The sequence below is a fragment of the Rhipicephalus microplus genome, chromosome 3 (assembly GCF_043290135.1).
Source record: "Rhipicephalus microplus isolate Deutch F79 chromosome 3, USDA_Rmic, whole genome shotgun sequence".
NCBI classification, from domain to species: Eukaryota; Metazoa; Arthropoda; class Arachnida; order Ixodida; family Ixodidae; genus Rhipicephalus; species Rhipicephalus microplus.
This window is the reverse complement of record NC_134702.1, coordinates 159,442,222-159,465,015: the sequence shown is the minus strand read 5'-3', so window position 1 is coordinate 159,465,015 and position 22,794 is coordinate 159,442,222.

The following is a 22,794-nucleotide window of genomic DNA, read 5'->3' as shown; positions in this document are numbered from 1 at the left end:
TGGGCCTTCGCAGATGATGCAGACTGGAGTACACGTTGGATTTGCCTCTTTCAGGTGTAATTGGCCACATCTGGGGCACCTGTGCGTCCTAGGTTGTATGCATACATTCGTGCGGTGGCCTATGGTCTGGCAGTTAATGCACGTCTCGACCCTTGGTGTATAGGGCGTGCACAGATGCAGTCCTCCACCATAAACAATCTTTCGTGGGACGGTGGCTTGTCTAAAGGTAATGAGAATCGATCGCGTGAGTCCCATTCGTCGAGCGTCTAGTATAGTTTCGTGAGGGTCTCGGCAGATCAAGTCCGCGAGTAGTTCTTGTGGTGATTCCTTCCAGTAGGCGTTTGTAATAACACCCCTGACTGAGCCATCGGGGGGTGCGATGTATGTCGTCATGGCATACTCATGCTCGTCGTAGGTTATGTGCTGTAGCTGCACAAGCTTGAGCGCGTCCTTTTCATTCACCGCAGACACTGTGCAATTGTTATTGACAGGGTGAATCCGGAGGGTCAACGTAGATGGGTCGGTAAGCGCAGCGGCCTGCATGAGAGCGGTGAAGGAGGTAGCGAGGCTGGAGCGTCGTAAGGTCAAGGCCTCCCTGGGAGTGGAACACCACTTTAAATCCGTCGGGTGGAAGGGGCGGTAGTTGCTTGATCTTTTGGGCGGTTGTGTGGAGAACGCGCAGCTGCGTCGAAGAGCTCTGTAGCCCGGGAGTTGTGGCGGTCTGCGGAGTCTCGCGTGACTGGCTCGGCGTCTCTCGCACAGAAGGATCGGCGTTCGTACCGTGGGTCGCGTTTCGTGTTTCCCGGAGGTTTGCCTGGGCTCTGATGACTTGGGTGCAGTTCCGAGAGTCATACTGGCTTGGGTCCATGTCCGTGCCTTGTACTCGAACCTCCATGCTGGCCTAAGGTGAGGAGGCTGCGGCGCGACGCGTCGCAAGGCCTAGCACGGCGGTGGCGCGATGGGGCCTGGTTTTTTGGGCCTGGTGGCCCTCCTGGGGCTCGCCGAAACCTCAAGAGGGGTCAGTAGAGAGCGCTCACCTGTATGAAAGCGTTTGTGTTGCTGAGAGCACTCGAGATACCAGCGATTGGCAATTTTCGCTGTCGCGGTACGGAGCCGAAGCGAAGTGCTGCTGCACTCCAAGACCCCTAGCGGCCAAACGGAGGAAGCGTAGAAGCTGTGAGAGGAAACTTGAGATAGGCAAAACTCGAATGTATGCACTAAGGGGCAAAGAAGGCAAAATAATTACCAATATGAATAAGATAGTTAAAATAGCGGCGAAGTTTTACAGGGATATGTACAGTAGCCGAGATAACCACGACTTTATTACTATAAGAACTAGCAGTAACCCAGATGAGACCCCACCAGTAATGATAGAAGAAGTCAGAAAAGCTTTGGGGAGCATGCAAAAGGCAAAGCTGCTGGGGAGGATTAGGTAACATCAGATCTGCTGAAAGATGGAGGACAAATTGTGTTAGAAAAACAAGACACCCTGTTTACGAGATGTCTCCTGACGGGAAGAGTACCAGAGTCTTGGAAGAACCCTAACATCATCTTAATACATAAGAAAGGAGATGACAAGGACTTGAAGAATTACAGACCGATCAACTTGCTCTCTGTAGTATACAAGCTATTTACAAAGGTAATTGCTAACAGAGTAAAAAGCAATAGAATTCAATCAACCAAAGGAACAAGCAGGATTTCGAACAGGCTATTCAACAATCGACCACATTCATACTATCAATCAGGTAATAGAGAAATACTCAGAATATAACTAACCACCATACATAGCCTACATAGATTACGAGAAGGCGTTTGATTCAGTAGAAATATCAGCCGTCATGCTGACACTTCGGAATCAGGGCGTCAATGAAGTATATATAAACATCCTGGAAGAAATCTACAGCGGATCAACTGCTACCACCTCAATGAAAGCAACAGAATACCAATCAAGAAGGGTGTAAGGCAGGGGCACACAATCTCCCCAATGCTATTTACCGCGTGCAGACAGGAGGTTTTTAGACGCCTAGAATGGGAACAGTTCGGAATGAGAGTTAATGGAGAGTACCTTAGTAACCTGCGCTTCGCCGATGACATTGCATTGCTGAGTAACTCAGGCGACGAATTGCAACTCATGATTACGGAGTTATAGAAGGAGAGCAGAAAGGTGGGTCTTAAAATTAATCTGCAGAAAACGAATGTAATGTACAACAACCTCGGAAAACAGCAGCGCTTCGAGATAGGTAATAGTGCACTTCAAGTTGTATAAGACTATGTCTTTTTAGGGCAGGTAATAACCGCGGAACCAAACCACGAGAGTGAAGCAACAGAAGAATAAGAATGGAGTGGAGCACATTTGGCAAGCACTCCTAAATTATGACAGGTAGATTGCCACTATCCCTCAAGAGGAAGGTATATAACAACTGTATCTTGCCGGTACTCAGCAACGCAGCAGAAACCTGGAGACTTACAAAGAGGGATCAGCTTAAACTGTGGACGACGCAGCGAGCAATGGAAAGAAAAATCGTAGGTGTAACCTTAAGAGACAAGAAGAGAGCAGAGTGGATTAGGGAACAAACGGGGGTTTAGGATATCATAGCTAAAATCAAGAAGAAGAAATGGACATGAGCCGGGCATGTAGCACGTAAACAGAATAACCGCTGGTCATTACGGGTAACTGCCTGAATTCCCAGAGAAGGCAAGCGGTTTAGGGGGAGGCAGAAGGTTAGGTGGGCAGATGAAATTAAGAAGGTTGCGGCTATGATTTGGCAGCAGCAAGCACTGGCGGAACAAGGGTTAACTGGCGGAACAAGGGAGAAGCCTTTGTCTTGCAGTGGACGTAGTCAGGCTGATGATGATGATGATGGTGATGACATACACAAAATTTGGTATTCTAGTACGTGAATGGATGACAAAGGTATTAGACTGGTGCAAACATAATAAGCATGAGACACGTGTCATGTAACAACACGACTACATGCTACGCTGATGATGAGCTCGCGGCCGTTCCGCTAGCTTCACATTCACCAAGTTTGGTATTACGTGACCCGAATGGACGACATAGGTCAATAACACATCCAAACATGATAATTATGACATGCGTGTCATGTAACAACATGACTACATGCCGCACTCATGATGCGCTCGTCGCCGTTTCGCTAGCTTCACATATGCCAAACTTCGTATTACGTGACGTCAATGGATGAGGAAGGTATGTGACTTGTGTGAACATGATAATCATGAGATGCGTGTCATGTGACATCATGACTACATGCCACAGTCTTGGTGCTAATACATTTCGTCGTGACACGGCGTGTGGGTGTGCTGGCGTTTGTTTTGTCGAATCACCACAGCGTTGCTATGTCAGGCGCCGGTCCTGCCATATACTCGCAGGCGCGCCGCGATGCGTTGCTTTGATGCATGCGCGTTTCAGCGCGTGTGGCGTTCCTCCGTCACGAAAAGAGGGAAACGCAGCGTTCTCTGGGTAACGCATCGGCTCGAAATGCAGCATGTCGCATATCGCACCGTTGCCGTCTGGCCGCACCGACGGACGCTGGTAGATCCTGGCGTTAAACTATAGCGTGTTCACGTTTTGCTAACTTAGCGTCGCTGTGCCCGGCGTGTGCGTGCTTCAATGCTGCATAGGTGTATATTGGGCCCTTCGTGATGTACTCGCGGCCGTTTTGCTTGCTCTGCATATTCCAACTTTGGTGTTAGGTAACGTCAATGGATGAACAAATATATGAGTGGTTTAAAAATATATGAGTGGTAGCGCCACAAGCTACCGTTCCAGCTCCGGAGAATTTCACTCTCGTGTACTCAAGGGGGGCCCGTTGACGTGCAGGGACACTCGCCGCGTCTCCTGAGATTCCCGTTGACCCAGCCGTAGCAAGGACAGTTTTAATCAAGCCGTCAGTACCTAATGGTGTCTTCATTCCAGGATCACGCTTGATGCTGGCGTCTGCGCTATTGTCACGGCGTGGTGTCATCAAGATCAAGACAACAGCGTCCGAAACATCATGGCAGTCGACGTGTCTTCCCGGAAGTGCCAAGAGGAGCTCCTTGGTGTCACGAAGCTCTGCGGCATCCCCATGTCCGCCCGAATCTCTGCTGACTGAAGATACGGCACAGGATACCTGCACGGTGTGGAAGGTGACCTTGCAGATCACGAGCTGCTGCAGTGCATTGAGTCGAGCGCCTCGGTGGTGTCTGCAGTACGAATCGCAAAAGCAGTCATGCTGCGTTTTGCTGGCCCTGTCCCATCAGAGCGTGTGAGCCTCTTCAAGCTGCGGTGTCGGGTGCGCCCTCCTAGGCCGCGTCCATTGCAGTGCATGCGGTGTGGCCGCCTTGGTCACGCAACAGCCGCCTGCTGGTACGCCGAATGCTGCCTACGTTGCGGTCAGAGTCATCCCTCCACAGAGAGTGGCGGTGCCAGCGCACATTGTGTAAATTGTGGTGATGACCATGCAGCAAATACTCCCACCTGTCGTAAAGGCAAGAGGCATGCAAGGTGGCCACCATCCTGGCCTCCTCTTCGGTACCGCTTTTCAGACGAGTTGTGCGCATCATGGTACAGGTAGACAATATTCGACAGCTGACGGGCCCACCTGCTACCACCGCCACGCGAACGTATGCACTGGCCTCTTCCAGTGAACCATGCCTTGTACCAACCCCTGCCCGCTAGCAGGCTAGTGCCCGTTCGGTGCCACCAAGTACTGAATCCAATGCATCTCCCGTTACACCTGCTGTGGTGCTTTCTGACAAGGCCGCGCCATAAATGCGGTATGATCCGCGAGACGCCATCATTGTCTCATTCCAGCGCACTCTGCGGGCGATCGGCGAACTCCTCTCATCGAACAGTCCGCTTAAAGTCACCTGCCTCCAGACCGGTGATTTGCAGAAAACTTCCAGACATCATGGCTAGTCAAGAGCCCAGCCGACGTTCGCGTGTTCTCCAGTGGAACACCAACTCGTTGCAACGGAGGTACTTCAAACTTAAACAGCGCTTGCTTCAGGGCGAGTACGATGTACTCGCTCTGCAGGAAGTGTACGTCACTAGTGATACTACACGGCTACTTGGATTTGTTGGCTACTGCAGTACCACATCCTGTACAGTATCCGTATGCTCCGATGAGTCATTCCTGCTGGATGGCTAACCCCAAGGCGCTGCCCAATGTTCCGTGTACGTGCGTACCTCTATCGCACACATGGTAGTCCGTATTGATGGCCTCACAAGTGGCGCGCAGGAATGTTGTGCTGGGACAGTGCGTATGAGCTCCGGGGACACCACTGAGGCCAGTTTCTACGCGCGTACCAACAAATCTTGGAACGCTTCCAGCCTGCTTCCCCTAGTTGCTCACCTGGGACGTACTTTTTCTTCTCTGCGGGGACTTTAACGGTCACCATACTGCCAGGGGTGGAGACAGTTGTTGTGCTCGGGGCCCAGCCGCTGCGGATGTCATCCTTCGAGCAGCCCTCAAAATTTTGAACGCTGGAAAGCCCAACTTTGTGTGCAGAGGCGTGTGTACTGCTAATGACATTAGTGTCGCCACAGAGCATAGTGCGTGCACTTGATCGATTAGTCCAGACACCTGAGGAACAGATCACTTTCCGATTTTTCTGAACAGCACTGTGCCCTCCCGCAGGAGCCGTTTTCTCTGTGGTCAATCGGGGCGTATATCGACGACCGAGTGCGACTCCTGCGGAGGGCAATTTCCTGCAGCATGTAATCGACGGTGCTAAACAGCTGCTGTCATGTCGAACACCAAGCCCGGACGTCCCGTTCATAACCACAAGCAGCTACAGTTGTAGGCCGAGCACCATGCCATCCGCAGTTCTCCGATAGAGGATTGGACAGCTTTCAGGTGGCTCCACGCCGTCTGTACACGCCACGCAAACCGATGGTGGAAGCGAAGCTGGGAGGGTGCCTACAGTACCATCTCAAGCTCTCGACGCAATTCAACTGCGTGGCAGCTTCTGCGATCGTTGCCGCGCGGGCCAGCCATTCATCAGCCTAAACTGGCCGCGGCCATCTCTCTGGACCTCACGGAGCTCTCTCTGACGGACCTAATGGCAAATCGATTCGCAACGAGACCACCAGGACTACTAGCAGAGGCCCGGCTCTTTGACATACCAGTATGTATACCCCATATACACCATCCTGCCTTTACCATTAAGAGATTGGCAGCCCTGTGCAACGAACTGTTCCGGCCCCTTGAACTCACCGCGTCTCTCAACCGCTCGAAGTGGCCAAGCCACCGGGAGCGGACTGAATTACATTTTGGATGCTCCACAATCTAGCAGGCAGTTAGAAGGCCAAGCTGCTTGACTATTTCATGGTAATCTGGAACAGTCGACAGCTACCAAAATTCTGGCTTACTGCCGTCATCGTGCCGATCCTAAAAGCACGTCAGCCAGCGTCAACCCCTTCATCGTACAGACCTGTCTCTCTTATCTCAGCTGCCTGAAAGGTGGTGGAAGGAATGGTCTTGGCCCTTTTGAGTGGATTGCCAGCGCCCTGGTCTACTTTCCCGAGCAGAACATTGAATTCCGGCACCACCGTGGCACAGCAGACTCGCTAAGTGACCTCGTCTCGGCACTGGAGCATGCAAGAAGCATGAAGAAGGCGGCCCTTCTAGTGCTTTTGGACGTGCAGAATGCCTTTGATGGCCTGCTGTACCTAGCAGTCTTGCAGGCACTAGCAGCCCTTGGCGTGCACGGCCGCATGCCATTTCTTCCGTGTGAGAGTCAGCCACAAGCTCAGCTCTCCACAACTAGTATCGACAAGGGTGCCACGGGGCTCTCTACTGAGCCCCTTCTTCTTCAACTCACCGGCCAAATCAAAACTGCTACTATACCACCCCAAAAAAACTTCGCATACATTGCAGAAACGCAGCAGAATTACACAAAAGAATCAGGATAACTACTAGAAATCGCACGGCGATACCCTTCGTTCAGAACATCAGAGTCCTGGATCTCTGAATCAAAGCCACGGGAACCAATGGGAAAACTATAACGCGCCTGGAAAAGAAAGTCATGGCGGCCGTTAGGCTAATACAGAGAGTATGCAATAAACGAAAGGACATTAAAGAAAGAAATGTACGACTCGTCCGGGCCTTCACGATCAGCCATGTCGCGTACGTAGCGACGTTCGTCCACTGGAACAAAGCCGAGAAAGACAAAGTTGACGCGCTGATCAGAAAAGCGTACAGAGCTGCGCTGGGTCTACCGCAATACACAAAGAACGAAAGGCTGCTACAACTCGGAGTACATAACACGCTGGACGAGAACGCTGAAGCACAAAGGATAGCGCCGCTTGAACGATTGTCTGGAACCATGGCGGATAGAGAAATCATGGAAAAGATCTCCATTAATTATGACGGAATCAAAGGTCCCAAGGCGCAGATTCACCCGGACGTCCAGTCCGCGATAATTACGGAAAACATTCCAAAAAATATGCACCCTTCACACAACGTTGAGAGACGTAAAAGCCGCATGAAAATAATCCTAAAAACCACGGCATGTGGGAGGGTGTGCTTTTTGTAGACGCCGCCCGGTATTCTCGAAAAAATAGATCAGTAATAGAGTTGTGCAGGGCTCTTTCTTTGCAATGGTGGCCATAGAAACAAAAAGGAAGACCTTGACCGCGGGCTCCGTTAGGACCAGATCGTCGGAGGCAGCGGAAGAAATGGCCATTGCACTGGCCGTAGTCAGTGGTCAAAAACATCACAGATTAATAATCAGTGACTCTAAAATATCTATTAGGAATTTCACAAAGGGATGGGTCTCCACCCAAGCATCCAAAATCCTGAACCACAGAGCACAAGACTTCCGAAACGGCTAAATTGTACCCAAATACCTCAAGTGGATCCCGGCGCACATAGGGGAATCAAATATTGAAGACACGATCATCCCTCGAACCCTCAACGAGAAGACCCACCGAAGCGTGCGAGAACTAACCCACCACCGCTCGGACAGCGACGGCCCGGCCCGAAGCACCCACCACAGAAGGGGGGACGACTCCGGTCGAGGAGACGGGGGCGATAGAGGGGATGACAATAATGAATATGCGATACAAGACGATAGAGACAGACTGGTCACGTATCATGACATATTGGCACATTATAAGCGACAACGAGCAGAATATCCGCCCCCACACAAACAGCTAGACAGATCTCAAGAAACAGATTGGCGAAGATTGCAAACCAGAACCTTTTAAAATTCAGTACACCAGAATAGAGTAAATTCCAGACAATAGTCACAAACAAGCTGTACCTTCTGTAAGCACGAACACGCAGATATGGCACATATTCAATGGCAATGCACACAGGTCACAGTAATATACCGAGAGGGCAATATAAAACTGGACCTTCTCGAGGGGCGTTGGCCACGGTCCTCTCAAGTCGCAGCCGCCCTGGCAGAGGCGGGTGTCTGGCCTCTCTCCCTGCTCCTAAAGCAACGTGGGCATCTACACATTGATCGGCTAGTCCATGCACCTGATGGGTGCCCCTGCTTGCCCGCTTGCAAAGTCGACCAGGATCTTGGATGGGCGAGCTGCTGCAGATCTATCAAGCAGCTGTAGGACCGGTGCTTCTAGCCGTCCCTCTTTCCACGCCAACAGAAAAACCACTAGCTATCAACACTGGTGTGGGAGGGCTCTCCAAGCGCCGCTCACCCATTTGCGCACTCCAGCAGGCATCTTCCTCCCAGATAGTGGAAGAGGTGGCTGGAAGGCTTATTGCGTACACGGACGGCTTCGTCAACCCTGACACAGGCTCCGCCACAGCTTCCTGCGTTATGCCAGCACTTGGTTGGGCGGCCTTTTGCCGTCTGCCTTTTGCTACCTGCTCTACCGCTGCAGAGACGTCCAGTCTACACCTGGAAGTTGACCTCCTGGCAACAAACCCCCCACCCCCCATCGTGCCCCGTGGCTGTCGCATGCGACTCAAGAGCTGCGTTGCTGGCATTGCAAGGCCGAAACGGGCAGGCTTCGCAACGTAAGATCTCATCACCAAACTGCATGCCCTTCTTGCCAGTGACGTCGATGTTTCTCTGCCCTACGTCCCATCTCATGTGGGAATCCAAGGAAACGAGCAGGCTGACGACCTGACGAAAGAAGCACATCACTCCGCTGTTCCTGTTTGCCGTACCGTGGTCGGCTTAGACTTTTTGGGGCTCACATTGAGGAGGCTATTGCTACGCTGCCACCCTGACAATCGTGTAGCTAAGATGGAACCATCAACCCGCCTGCCTGACCGGGGTTTCACCAGGAGGGAGACGTCCCTGCTACTTCGCTTACGCATCGCCTGCTTCTGGCCTGCGGCCCGGCGTCATCGGCTTGGCAGAGCCTCGTCCCCAGCATGCACTGCGTGCGGAGCAGATGAAACCATCGAGCACCTGTTGTGTGTTTGCCCAGTGCTTCGCACACAACGTGGCGTCTTGCTCGCCACACTTCGTCGCCACGGTCTGCCCACGGCTACACAGAGGGACCTTGTCTTTCCTGCACTGCACTATATCCAGGTCTTTTAGGCGGTTCATCGCTTCCTTGAGGACACTGGACAAGACAGCCAGCTATAGAAGCCACCCGCCACGTCCTTGGTCATGGACGCCATTTCTCTTTTCCTTCTCTCTTGACATCTTTAATGCCTTCTTCTCCTTCCCCCCCCCCTACTGGCGCTGAGCCGTGCTTTCATTTAGGGCTGCAGAAGTTGCGTCTTTCCCCTTTTTGAACCTCTCTCTCGTGCAGGGCTCTCATGAATATCACCTTGAAAAAAAATATCCTAGCTGGGCAGGCACTTCGAAAAGCGAACCTATCCAAAGCAGAAGAGTTAGTTAATCACTTTTACAATCTGGAGCAGGTGACCCGACCTAACGCGAAATACTTTTCCTAAGTCGGACATTACCTAGAAGCGTGGTGGTTTGGGCTAGTAAGTATGACATGACGATTGTTATAGCACGACAACAGAACGACGACGTGGTCTTCTTCTTGTCCTTTTGACATTGTTCTGTTCTCGCGCTATAACAATCATCATGTCAGACATTGCCGTTTACGATACGTCGGCGTAAGCTGTCACACGTTAATTATACTTTGTGATCTATTATATGCATTGCGAAATCAAGCCGCGCACGGCATCGAAGTCTGCAGTGAAATAAATAACGCCATCTCCTGCAAAAGTGAACCACGTGAGGCTGCGAAACAACGGGCGCTAACACTTAATAACACTAATGGCGACTTTGACGCTGTCGCTCATCGCGGGGTGGCGCAGGAGAAAAAAGTAGTTAAGTGCGAATGCACGGGGTGACGCTAACAGGGGGAGTAAAGTTAAAATTTCTTGGCATTCGCCAGTGAGTTAATGTAAACTCCCCCTTGTGATCACATTGCGATTCCCAGTAACCATTTGACCCTTTCGGGATATCTTGGTGAGTTTATGCGTATATGTGAGAGTAAATTCGCACTATAATGATGTTTATGTCCGTAGCCCGCTTGCGCTCGGCATCACGGGCCGTTCGCCGCGCTGCCTTCTCTTCAACCGGTGCGACATCTTCAACAACGCGTACAATGCTCGCATTCGATTGCTTTGTACTCGTTGTTGGAGGTATCGCAGTCCAGGTTGATACCTGCGATGAATTCATACCTATGACGACTTACCTATCTCGAGCAACTCGTGGCTGCGCGGGCGCGCGCAGCCATGGAGCGGAGGGCGGAGCTCGCGCAATCACGTGGTGTGTGACGTCGCTGCGCCGTTTCTACATTTACCTCCACCTCGTAACGTTGTGCTGATTTCAAAGTGACATATCAACATTTCTCATTCGTGCTTCGCATATCATTGGTTCCCACTGTACGGGGGATCTGCCAATTTTCATTTATCCGTTTTAGTGCCGAACACATTGTGACGTCCCTTCATTATTATGGCTTTATTGTCCGCAAAATGAAGCGAGAGAGGGTATTGTACTGGCTACAGTGGGAAGTTTGCAAGCACTAGTATATGCACCTCCCTCAGGTCGTAATAGGTTGCATATGGACCAAGATATGGACACATCTGGGCTGTGTTTCAATTCTTAGACAGCACGTAGACAGTCTACGCAGACTGCTTAGAAGACCACACCAAGCCCAGCTGTCCGAGAATTGGGACACGTTTAGACAGCTTTTACGCGACAATGCGCCACCTGGCGTCGAGAAGAAAAAGCTAAAAGAAACAAACGTAACAGTTGAAATTTCTGGCTTATTTCATGTGGAAATCAAAAACAAATAAACGTTATTCACATTGAGCGTCTGGAAAAGCGTCTGCTTGTGTGCATACGGCCATTCTGGCGAGATTTGATCTATCTGAGCGATTCGCTGAGTTGCCATCTTGTTTAGACAGCAAAGTAGCCTGCATCTTATTTGTCTACAATGCAGTCTTCTCCGAACTGTCTACTTGTCCGGCTACGTGAGAATTAGAATGGGACTTAAGATGGCCACTGTCCATTTAGCTGTCTATTTAGCCGTCTACGGTGAGTATTGGATTACAACCCTGATCGTATATTAGACGCCAAGAAGCCCTTTGACTAGCCAGTGGAACGCTGTCTTTCTGTCTGCACCGCACTCCCCTAGACGCAGGTGCTGGGGTGGTGCTAAGCAAGTCATGCCTTCCCTCGCAGCACGCGTGCGTGAACGTCACTCTCTCACAAGCCTGTCGCCACTCGCCGCGTGTGGCACCCATCAAATCGCCCCTCCCCTCCCCCTTTCCCGCCTTGCAAGGCCATCTGCAAGTAGAAAATCGACTGCTCGCTCTGCACAGCCGTTCGCTGGTCGTCCTGTATATTAAGGCACTGAATCGCGCGTTTGGAATTCAGTCAAGGACGTCTTAACTCAGATTTTGCTTGATGAATGCCAGCGTCAACGTGTAAGCTGCCAGTGTAAGCGTTAGCGCCAGCGGGCGCTAACGCTTACAGAGAGGTGGTTCAACTTAACAAACATGTGAAACGCAGTGCATGTGGCCCCCTCAGATGCCTAAGACTTTCTTTTTGGAAAGCATGGGCTGCACGGTACAGTCATTGGCAATGAAGTCCATCCGTCCGTTCATGTATTCGTTCTTCCGTCCATCTGTCTTCCGTCCGTAGTCCGTATGTCTGTCCATCCATCTGTTTGTAAGTCACTCACGCGACCACCCCCTGCTGAGTGAGTCAACACTAGGTGGTGACAAACTGGCCACAAAAACATATCCTTGGACAGACTCACGACTTTAGGTGCTTCGCACCTAAAAAAATATGCACCATCTCTTCGAAGGAAACCCTGATGGGATTCGAAGCAGCAGTGGTACGCACGGTGTTGACCTGGTTAAAACGGGCGCCGACGTGGTGCTGGAAGAACGGTTCAACTCGAGACGTTCCGGTGGGCGAGGCGGGTAACGTCGGAACCTTGCCCGTAGCAGTGCATACTTGCAAGTGGAGCAGACAACAACGTACGAGGGGGGCGTGCCTACCTCACGTCGAATCACTTCGGACACCACCTCCAGCTGCTTGTGGTTGTGAACAGAACAAACGTCGGACAGGTGCTTCTCGGACCGCAGATGGTCGCACGCATGGTAACAGTGACCGAAGCTACGTTGGGGGAACTCTCGTCGGAAGCGGGAGTCAGCCCCAGCGTTGCTGCTGCCGTCGCGGACGGCTCTCGCACGCATGACGGGCGGACGCGATTGTCGTTGCGGCGGCGAGATGCCTCCAGATCGGCCGGCGGACCGCCGCTCTTGCGGGCAGCCGCTTCGTTGGAAAGCACGCGGCGCTTTGGAGACGTTGCCGACGCGGCCACGTCGATGATACGCCGGCGTTGGGCTTCCGCTGTCGGCGCTTCCACTTGGCTTCCATGACTCGCATCTCGTCGGTGTTGCCAACGCATTGAAGACGCTTGCGCTTGACTTCCTTGGCTCAGGTCTCATCGGTGTTACCTGTACGCCGTCTCCATTTTTCAACGTGATCTGCGTGCTTCACTCGCACCTCGTCGGTGTCGTTTGTCTTCCACTGCTGACGCTTGCATTCAGCTTCCCTGTCTCGAGCCTCTCGGTGTTGCAGGCGCAACGTCACCATTCGCGAACGCAATCAGCTCTGCTAACTCTTGCAACGCCGGCGACGGCCGGATTAGGCCAAATCGCTTCGGTGCATCTTTTGGTGGGCGAAGAAACTTCACTATCCGGCATCCTCTCCATCGCAGATAAACTAACCGAAAGAGTGTTCACTCGATGAGCACTCTAACGTTGCGGGAAGTAGAGAGAGTGAAGCGTGAGAAAAATTACACGCGGTGAGTGCGTGGCAGGCGAAGGAGAGATTGACGACACACGCTGCGAGGAAAGGCGTGACCTACTTGGCATCCCCAACACCTGCTGCGAGGGTGGCGTGGTGCGGCTCGTTTGCACAGAGACATAGAAAGCATTACTCAGGCTAGTCAAGGAGCTTCCTCTCATCGAAAACTATTCCTACTCATTTCTCATGTTTCTACAGTTCTATTTGCACTCGTTGCCGCATTTAACTTCATAGACAGTTAGCGGAAAGTGGGCTGTTGCCGCAAATATGTTATTCAGCCCAATCAGGGTGATGACCTCTGACAAAGGAAACACAAATTTTTGTTTCGAGAAAATCTGTTGTGATCGACACAAGGAGTGGCGAGTGACACAAGGAGGGGAATTGGGGGGGGGGGGGGCTCCGGTCGCTAGAGACGCGCGCACCCTAGCTGCTGCTAAGAGAGAGGGCGGTAGATGGATTCCGACAGATGTCTGACATAGCCCGATGAAGAAATGCATTCACATTGAAAACGCCTGTTCTGAAAATGTATTGCCGCGCGCGTTTATTATCTAAATGCCAGGACTTGCACTAACAAGTCAGAAGCACACATGAATTCTTTATAGTAGAGCAAGAACGAAACATGGTGAAGATGGTGCCATTGAAACGACTGCGAAACATGTAGTATGGGCACACCTTCCTTCGCATCACGAAGAAAGTGAATGTCGATGGCAGATTGACTAAAGACTCGGTCACATTTTATTCGACGGTTGTCGTTAGGAAACGAGCTCGGAACTTCGGTTCATTTGCCGCCACAATTCATCATGCGGAATCACCCAACCAATCGGGTTTGCAGCCGTACACTTTGTGAATATCGAGTGCACAAAGCGCATCACATATTCACGCTGCTGTTCAAGGGTACAGAGAAGAACGGTCTTCTCCGAGTCACCAACAAGCACACCAGCACGCGACGAAAACGTTCATCGAGCTTGACAATCTACGTCTGTCAAGCGACGAGAGCAAGCTTAGGCACATCTGTGCAGCGAAACACGAGGGTCTAAATAGAGTGAACTGATGGCACAGGGCATACTGGCAACAATAAAAAAATTAAAAAATGGAGTGGTGCAATAGTCCGTGGCCGGGAGGTAAGCAGGCCTGAAATTATGTGGCATTGGTTTGTAAGAACGCACCGCAGCGCGCTCTCCTCGCAGAAGGTGTTGGAGCGGTACCAAGTAGGTCATACCACAACTCTCCGTTGACGTGACGCTCCCATTTCAGTTCAAGCTATCGTCACTCTATCTCTCACCGACCGCGCACTCGCTGCAGCACCAGAATCTGCTGCCTCATCCGTTCACTTGCAACACCTGCCGCTATTATCGATCACTCTTCTGCCGCGACCGCCGCTCGCGAATCTTCAAGCGCTCACCGCAGTACTCGCGTCAGCGCCATTCAACCTTTGACTCCACCCGTGAGCAACGCTGTGCTTTCGCATCCTATCAGGGTTCCCTTTGGGAAGATGGTGTGATTTCTTTAATGGGTGACTTTCTGGTTATGTGGCCACGAGCCTCTCGATCCTGGTTGTGTCTTCTCTTTTCTTAAACCCTGGCTTGCACGTCGAGCAGAGCCACACTACCCCAACTGATTATAGTTATTCACGCGATAGCGTAATGAGATCGTCTAGCAGAAATTCCGGCGTCAATATGGACATGTGTGTGGATGGTTGTGCAAGCGAAATCATCATGTGTGAAACCAAGAAATCAAGAACATGCAAATAAAATAAATAATAAATTCCGGGTCCAAGTGAAGATCTAACACGGGTCGTTTGCGTGGCAATCAGATGTACCACCACACAGCCATCTGCCTCCTTAAATATACTGTCAAGCTACATTCATCTGTTGGAAAATTCAGTGAATGTAGTATTCCTGTTTTACAGACAAACACGTTCTGTATACAGGCTTCAGAATAAAACGTGTAATAGCACAGCGATATTGCGTGGTAATAGCGTAATTTGCCATTGGGCCTCAGAAATCGATAATCAGCATGAATACGATATACGTGGTCTAAAGGTGACACTTTATTACAAAAGACACACACGTTAGTGCGCGTATTTCCTTAAAGGCACTCAAAATGTAAATACTAATTCGACCTTTATTGTTTAAATAGCGGCCCAGGAAAGTCGTCATATAGATTTTTTGTCATATGCCTCCAGACAGCTTCCACAGTTGTTTTTAATCGATAAAGAAAGCCCCGTGGGGGATGATGTAAGCAACATTCTTGCAGACACCTCAACGGAGTAAGTACACTTTCGTGTGGTCCAGGCCCGGCTGCTCCCAGCGGTACATGTCAGAGATAATAGGCACTTTTTAGACGTTTTCACTTTCTGAGAACGTACCCACAGATAATGTACATTCCCGGTGTGTTACTTCCTGGTGCGCCATGCTGCACCGAGAAAAAGTGACACCAACGTATGCAAGACCCCGTTACCAATACTAGGGATCAGATATGAGAACACTGCGATTGAGAACAAAATATGTTCCTGTAACATGAAGGAAATGTAACAAAACCTAGTCACTGGTAAAACCTGACCACTTGACTAATATTGATATATTGTCAATGTGATGCAACTCTGAGTATCGACAGTGTTGTTCATTAGGTGCCTTTCGTATTGCTCTTCTATTTCTGGCGGCTCCTTCAGACTAGCCACTGGGTATCTAGGGGCACTTTGTGTTTTGGAGAGGATTCACGCCTTGGTTATGAATCTTTCAGCATTGATATATGGACTGGAATTGCTAGGAACAAGTGCGGAAGGGTACCGGGCGCAAGCTCCTACTTTCTGTGTGAGATCGAAACTTCTTGTCAGGCAAAACATGACACCAGTGCGTTACCATGTCATCATTCTCAAAGTGAATGTCATGGGCTTTTTTTCGGCAGTGAGCTTTCTATCTTTACGATGCAAAGCTTGCTCCCACTTGTTGAACTGCGTCTGATTTTTTGGAGGCCTCTTGTGGTGAGAAATAATTGGTTTATATTTCAATAAAGAACAGCTTATGCCAAGCAAATGATTTACTTCACCATGGCGAAATCATTGATTGATTGATTGATATGTGGGGTTTAACGTCCCAAAACCACTATATGATTATGAGAGACGCCGTAGTGGAGGGCTCCGGAAATTTAGACCACCTGGGGTTCTTTAACGTGCACCCAAATCTGAGCACACGGGCCTACAACATTTCCGCCTCCATCGGAAATGCAGCCGCCGCAGCCGGGATTCGAACCCGCGCCCTGCGGGTCAGCAGCCGAGTACCTTAGCCACTAGACCACCACGGCGGGGCACCATGGCGAAATCGAAACCCCGACAACAGTAACGTGGTCTCAACTTGTTTTGCTCGTCCGGTTACTCTCCTGAGTTATTTTTGTTGGAGATTACTACTACCTTTCAGTGTATGCCCTGATCATGCTCTCAAATTACGTTGTCGGATGAACTACTGTCTCTTCACCTTTACTTATAATATCTATTGTGTATTATCGGAACGCGATGACGTTAGAGAGCTCGTTTCGCAAATATTCTTATGTCGGCCTTTGTGTCGGCGTCTCCAGTAGCAAGCGAAAAAAACATCGTCTTGTCCGTGACCGAAAATCCAGAAAGCTGCCAATAAAATAAATAATAAATACCTTCTGTATGAATGAGCATCGAACCCTGGCTATCTCAAACGGCAGTGAAGTATTTTACAACACACACACTCCCATGGTCGAAACACATTAAAAAAGCAATATGAATGTCATGTAGTAGAATTTCTCATTATTATTGCATCTAATCAAAAAAGTGAGGCGTTATGTTCACACTTCTTTTCTACACGTAAGAGAAGGAATCTTTTTAGCACACGCATTATTACGGGGCAGAAGCTTCAAATCGTCCCTCACTATTCAGGTGTCAAAAGATGTGAAATGCGCCTCGAGTGGCTGTTTGAATGGCACTACCCATTACAGAGCGCCCCTCTCTGATTCGAAAAAGGAACAACTATGGCGTAGTTCCTACTTACCAATTGTACTTGCAGTAGACATTCTACGATACTTTGAGGAGCTGGTGTTGCACGCACGTTCCCTCATGGCATGGATAAATCATGCACTGAGACCTTGCTGTGTAATTTTTGTCACACAATATATACAACTCTCAGCAGTGGCACCTCCATCATATCTGCCAAATGCTGTCACTTGTATAATAGATGGAACGGAATGATAATTTTTATTAACGCGACAATATAAACTCGTGTAACGTGCAAGAACACACAGGAAATTCCCTAAAGTTCCTTTGCCTACTATCCCGCCATCGCAGGACCAAAGAAGCCGGAGGCTATCTATATAAGCTTTTGAGCAGTTTATGACCTTGGCCCCGCCAACTGTGTAAACATGTCCAGAAACAAAAATAATATTAAATAAATTGCTCGAAGCGGAGTCGTCATTGCGGTCGCCGCTGTTAGATTCCGGTGCAAAGCAATTCGGCGTACCTCCCTGTGGATAAATCTTCTCCTCCTCGCTACGCTTCATACATGACAAACGCGTTTTCATACGAGAAATTACGCAGTGCCAGAAACAGTCTGAAATCGCACGTGTGAATAAAGCGCACCATTCACGGTAACCGCGTGCACGTCCCCGCTGCCTATAACAACATTTCCGGCCGCGGGAGCAAAATCTGACTACAGTGCCACAAGTTCGCGCGACCACCACGCGGACCTCTCCGGCAGAGCTTTGAAACTGAGTTTGTCCTAGTAACGGTGGCTAGTAACGTTTATCAAAGTTCGCGCCAGGCTCGCCCAGTTTCCCATTCTAAATACATCTCATCACGCCACCGAAGCATAAGGCAGGGAGCAAAGTGGAAGGCGGTCAGCAGACGTCGCCGGTTATGCGGCAACCACGGGCTGGTTACAGAAGCATTTTGGTAACTTTGGATGGATGTACGAACGAACAAAAGGACGGTCGGATGGACGGACGGATGGATGGATGGATGGATGGATGGATGGATGGATGGATGGATGGATGGATGGATGGATGGATGGATGGATGGATGGATGGATGGATGGATGGATGGATGGATGGATGGACGGACGGACGGACGGACGGACGGACGGACGGACGGACGGACGGACGGACGGACGGACGGACGGACGGATGGACGGACGGACGGACGGATGGACGGACGGACGGATGGACGGACGGACGTGTATGTATGTATCTATGTATGTATGTATGTAAGTATGTATGTATGTATGTATGTATGTATGTATGTATGTATGTATGTATGAACGTATGTATGTATGTATGTATGTATGTTCAGGTGGAAAATGTATACGAACTAATACCGAAATATTTTGCTTGTTCAAGAAGCGTGCAACGCATATGTTCAAGAAGCGTGCAACGTCATTTAGAGTTGGTGTGCCTGGTATGATACACTGAGCGTTACATAGCAGTGACAATTTCCACTCTTTCTTCTATGCTTTACCTTGACGAACAGTGCTCAGTTTTCTTTCGAAGTAAAAGACGTAAGGAGTAAATGTAGGTCGGGTAATCGAAGCATTCTACAGTATCTCATAAAAATTACTTATCGCCTTATTTCAGTGACATTACCAGGGCACTCGGTTATCTAGAGCGTAACTGTGATTCGGTTCACCACCTTATCAATATCTGCACGCGATAAAATAGTAATACAGTGTATCACAATAGAAGGGCAATATGATTAAACAGCGATAATTAGCCCAGCTTTCATCGGCACACGTCTTCAGTAAGGAGGAATGCTAAAATGCCATTATAATTTGTAAATCAAAATATTTATCACCGACACAAAATAGACCATAATAAAAAAACAAATACTTCCACAGATTATTATATCAGAAAAATTCGGCAGTTGCCAGTCTTTTCTTCAGAAATTGGAGCAAAATACACGCAGCAACAGAAAAAAATACTTGTCTTCAGTGCAGCTAGAAGATTCTCGTGGTGATCCTTCTTCGAACGTGAAAAAAGCGTGACTAATCCCCCTATCTAGGAATAGCTACAACACAAAAGTAAAACGTGTCTTCACATATGTACTTAAGCGTTTATTGTGCATTGTTTCAGCAACAGCTAGAAATTGCAAAGTCACATGGAAAATAGCAAGCAGCTCAATACTTGCAGCGCACACCTCAAGCAAGAAGAACGCACGAAATTACCATACACAAGACAAGAGCAGAATTAAGAACAGTCATAGTTCTACACTTAAAGCGCGCTGTTAAAACATAAAGACGCACCAAACAAGCGTACAAGCACACGCAAAGCAAACTGTCAGGGTTCTTTGTCATGTGTCGGCAGCACGCTTTTTTCGTGAACGCAACCGCGGCTGCAAGCGAAGCGTCTTCGTCCTCATCCAAATTACGATTCTAGTAAGCGCGCGCAGGAGAGACCACGTGGCGATGATCTTTAGAACGCGCCCCCTGCGAGCTCGTCTTTTTACTGATTGTGATAACGCGCTCAAGTATCGGAGCTCTGAGGACAGCCAAACGGTGTCCACTAATGCCTTGCCGTTAGCATCAAAGATGACGTACGTTCTGCGGTGTAGATGCTAGCGCCGCACACTGCAAACTGAAGGGTTGCTGATTCGATGTCGCGCAACGGAGTCTTTCTTTCTCGTTTTTTTTCTTTGCAGTCTGCTAGTATTATTTTACAACGCTATATCTGTGACAGAAATCGTCAGCGAAACGTGGAGGACCCCGGCATAAAAGACTTGTTAAAGAACATGCGCGAGCTAGAATACCATGCGCTCTGCTTTCTGCTGCAGTGCCCGCCGCTGCCAGAATCCACAGTGAATGCGCCCTCTCACGGTAACTTGGCGCGTGGAGCGAGGCTTGTTGGTTTTGTTGGCGACCCGGAGTAGCCGGAGGGAAACATGCGGCGCACTTGACATTTCGGAGGCCATCATTCTGCTCTCTTGGTTCAACTATGGATGGATGGATGGATGGATTGATATGTCTCTACCCTTTAGATCGGGTGGTGGCTAACGCCATCAAGCCGAAATACTTAGTGACCCAAAAACTAGGTTTGTTTTTTTTTCCTTTAAATAGTGAGGTTGACGACTCGTACTTCGCAGTGAAAGGTTTATTTTCACTCGTCCGTTGACTTTAGCCACCAGTCCTTCTAGTTAAATCTACCCACTTAAAGTTTATTTTGCACTCCCTGACCCTAAACCCCAATGCTTTTAAAAACTCTGCGCCTTCATCCTGAACAATTATGGTGAAGCCCTTTACAGAACATTATCAAGTGTTCGGCAGTTTCCTCTTCATCTCCACACGCACTCATACCGTGTCTACCCCTTATTATTTGGCCCGATATTTCTTGATTCGCAATACTCCTGTCCTGGCCTCAAGCAGTACAGAACTACCCCGAGTATTATCATAGGTTCTTTCCTTGACAATATCCTGCTTAAAAGTTCGATAGATCTCTAGTGCGGACTTCTTAATCATGCCGATTCTCCAAATGTTAGTCTCCGTTTCCTTCACTTTCTTCTTAACCGATAGTTCTTTTTGGTTTGGCCACCTGCTGTTTTCTAAGCATTTACCAGTCAAATTTCCGGTTCGCTTCCTCCATTTTGTATCGACATTCTTCATGTACAAGTAGCTGAAAACCTTCCTAGCCCAACGCTCCTCCCCCAGTTTTCTCAATCGCTTCTCAAATTTTATCTTGCTGCTAGCTTCCCTGCCCTCAAATGATGTCCATCCCATATCACCTTTTACTCTCTGATTTTGTGTATTCCCGTGAGCTCCTAAAGGAAGCCTACCTATTCCGCGTCCCTTAATTTGTAATCTTGCTTCAACTTTTGATCTCATGCACAAAACCGCATTGCCGAACGTCAGGCTAGGAACCATGACCGCTTTTCATATTTCTCTCACAACATCATGCCTATTGTAATTCTACTGCACCCTGTTTTTCATCACCGTTGCATTCATGTTACCTTTAGTCGTCACGTAAACTTTGTTTCCCTTAGGTACTCGGCCCCATTGCTTTTACATTCGCCCAGATATTTGTATTTATCTGTTATCTCTAGCGTGACTTCCTGTATCCTAAGCTCACAACCTTCATTATTATTAAAAATCATGACCGCTGATTTTTTCTTACTGAATCTGAAATCTAACCTATCTCCTTTATTACCGCAGATGTCCATCAATCTCTGCAAATTTTTTCTGTTGTCGGCTATTAGCACTATATCATTTCCGTACATTAATGCTGGTAATGCCTGATCAATGAGTTTTCCTTGTTTGACGAAAAAGAGGTTGAAGCCAAGATCCTAGACCCCACTAGATAGCACCACCTGTCGAATCTGACCAGCCAAAAACGGAACTTTTCAAACAGTGGCACCATTCCCCATAGTAACGCAAAGAAGTTCTTTTCTTCTATAAATCAAACAAAAAACAGACAAGGAGCATGCATTTTATTACGTCTTTTGAAACAAATAAAGTTTTTTTTTAATTTCAGCTAGTTTGATTACTAGTGATGAATTGACGGTGAACAATCTCACATACTTGGCATCATTTCGCAAATTTCCCACTTGTGGGAAATTTGCGAAACGTGTGATACATTTTGCTTATTTCTTTGTAAATAAGGCACTGGTGTTGATGATATTGCTGTTTTAGATACTGTCACGCATTGAACTTTGACTCTGACATGACTTGTCTTTTGTCTTCAGTGCCCCTTTAAACCACTTAGTGGGTGCACAGCAAGTTTGAAAACTTTCGCGGGCATGGTTGCCTGCGTTTTGAAGCATCTCGCCCATTACATTGACTGCAGTCATATACAAAAGCTTCACTGACACAAGCCACTTTCAACTTTATCAATTACAATGTAGTATTCCACAATTTAAACTTATCGAGTAACCAAACACACAAAAATACTCACTAAATGGATCAAGTACGCACTCGGGAATATAAAGCGTATCTTTTTTAGACACATCTTAGCTTTATAAATTATTATTTTATGACAGTTTTTCGTAATTCAATATTCTTTAGAAATATATCTCTTGCGTGAACACGCCGAACTGAAGTTGCGCTCATTTAAAAAAATTTCATTTCTTGCAGGCACATATGAAATAGTTCGGCCTGTGCAATGAATCAAGGCAAATGAGATCTGATTATTAGTAAAGACATAGTAACTAAATAACCTCAAAAGTATGCACTAACACTTGAGGCACCTTCGTATTACAGGCAGGCATAATAAATGTTGCGGCAACTTTTCTCTCATTGAGGATACTTTCCCACTTGATAACTTAAAAACGTGTGCCAAGTATGATATGAGTTCTTAAGTAGCAAGACAGCTAGAACTGATCACGTACGGAATAATGTGAGATATAATGGTTCTGATAAATTTACCAAAAAATGTTTGAAACACGTGCAGTGCTAACACAAAATACTCGCGAGCGCGAAAATTCTCAATATTTGTAGCCAGTTTCATCGTGGACCTATGTGTGCCTCTTTTCTAGCGCCAACTTTCCTTTTTTTTTCAGGGGCGAAGCTCCTTACAGTGGCA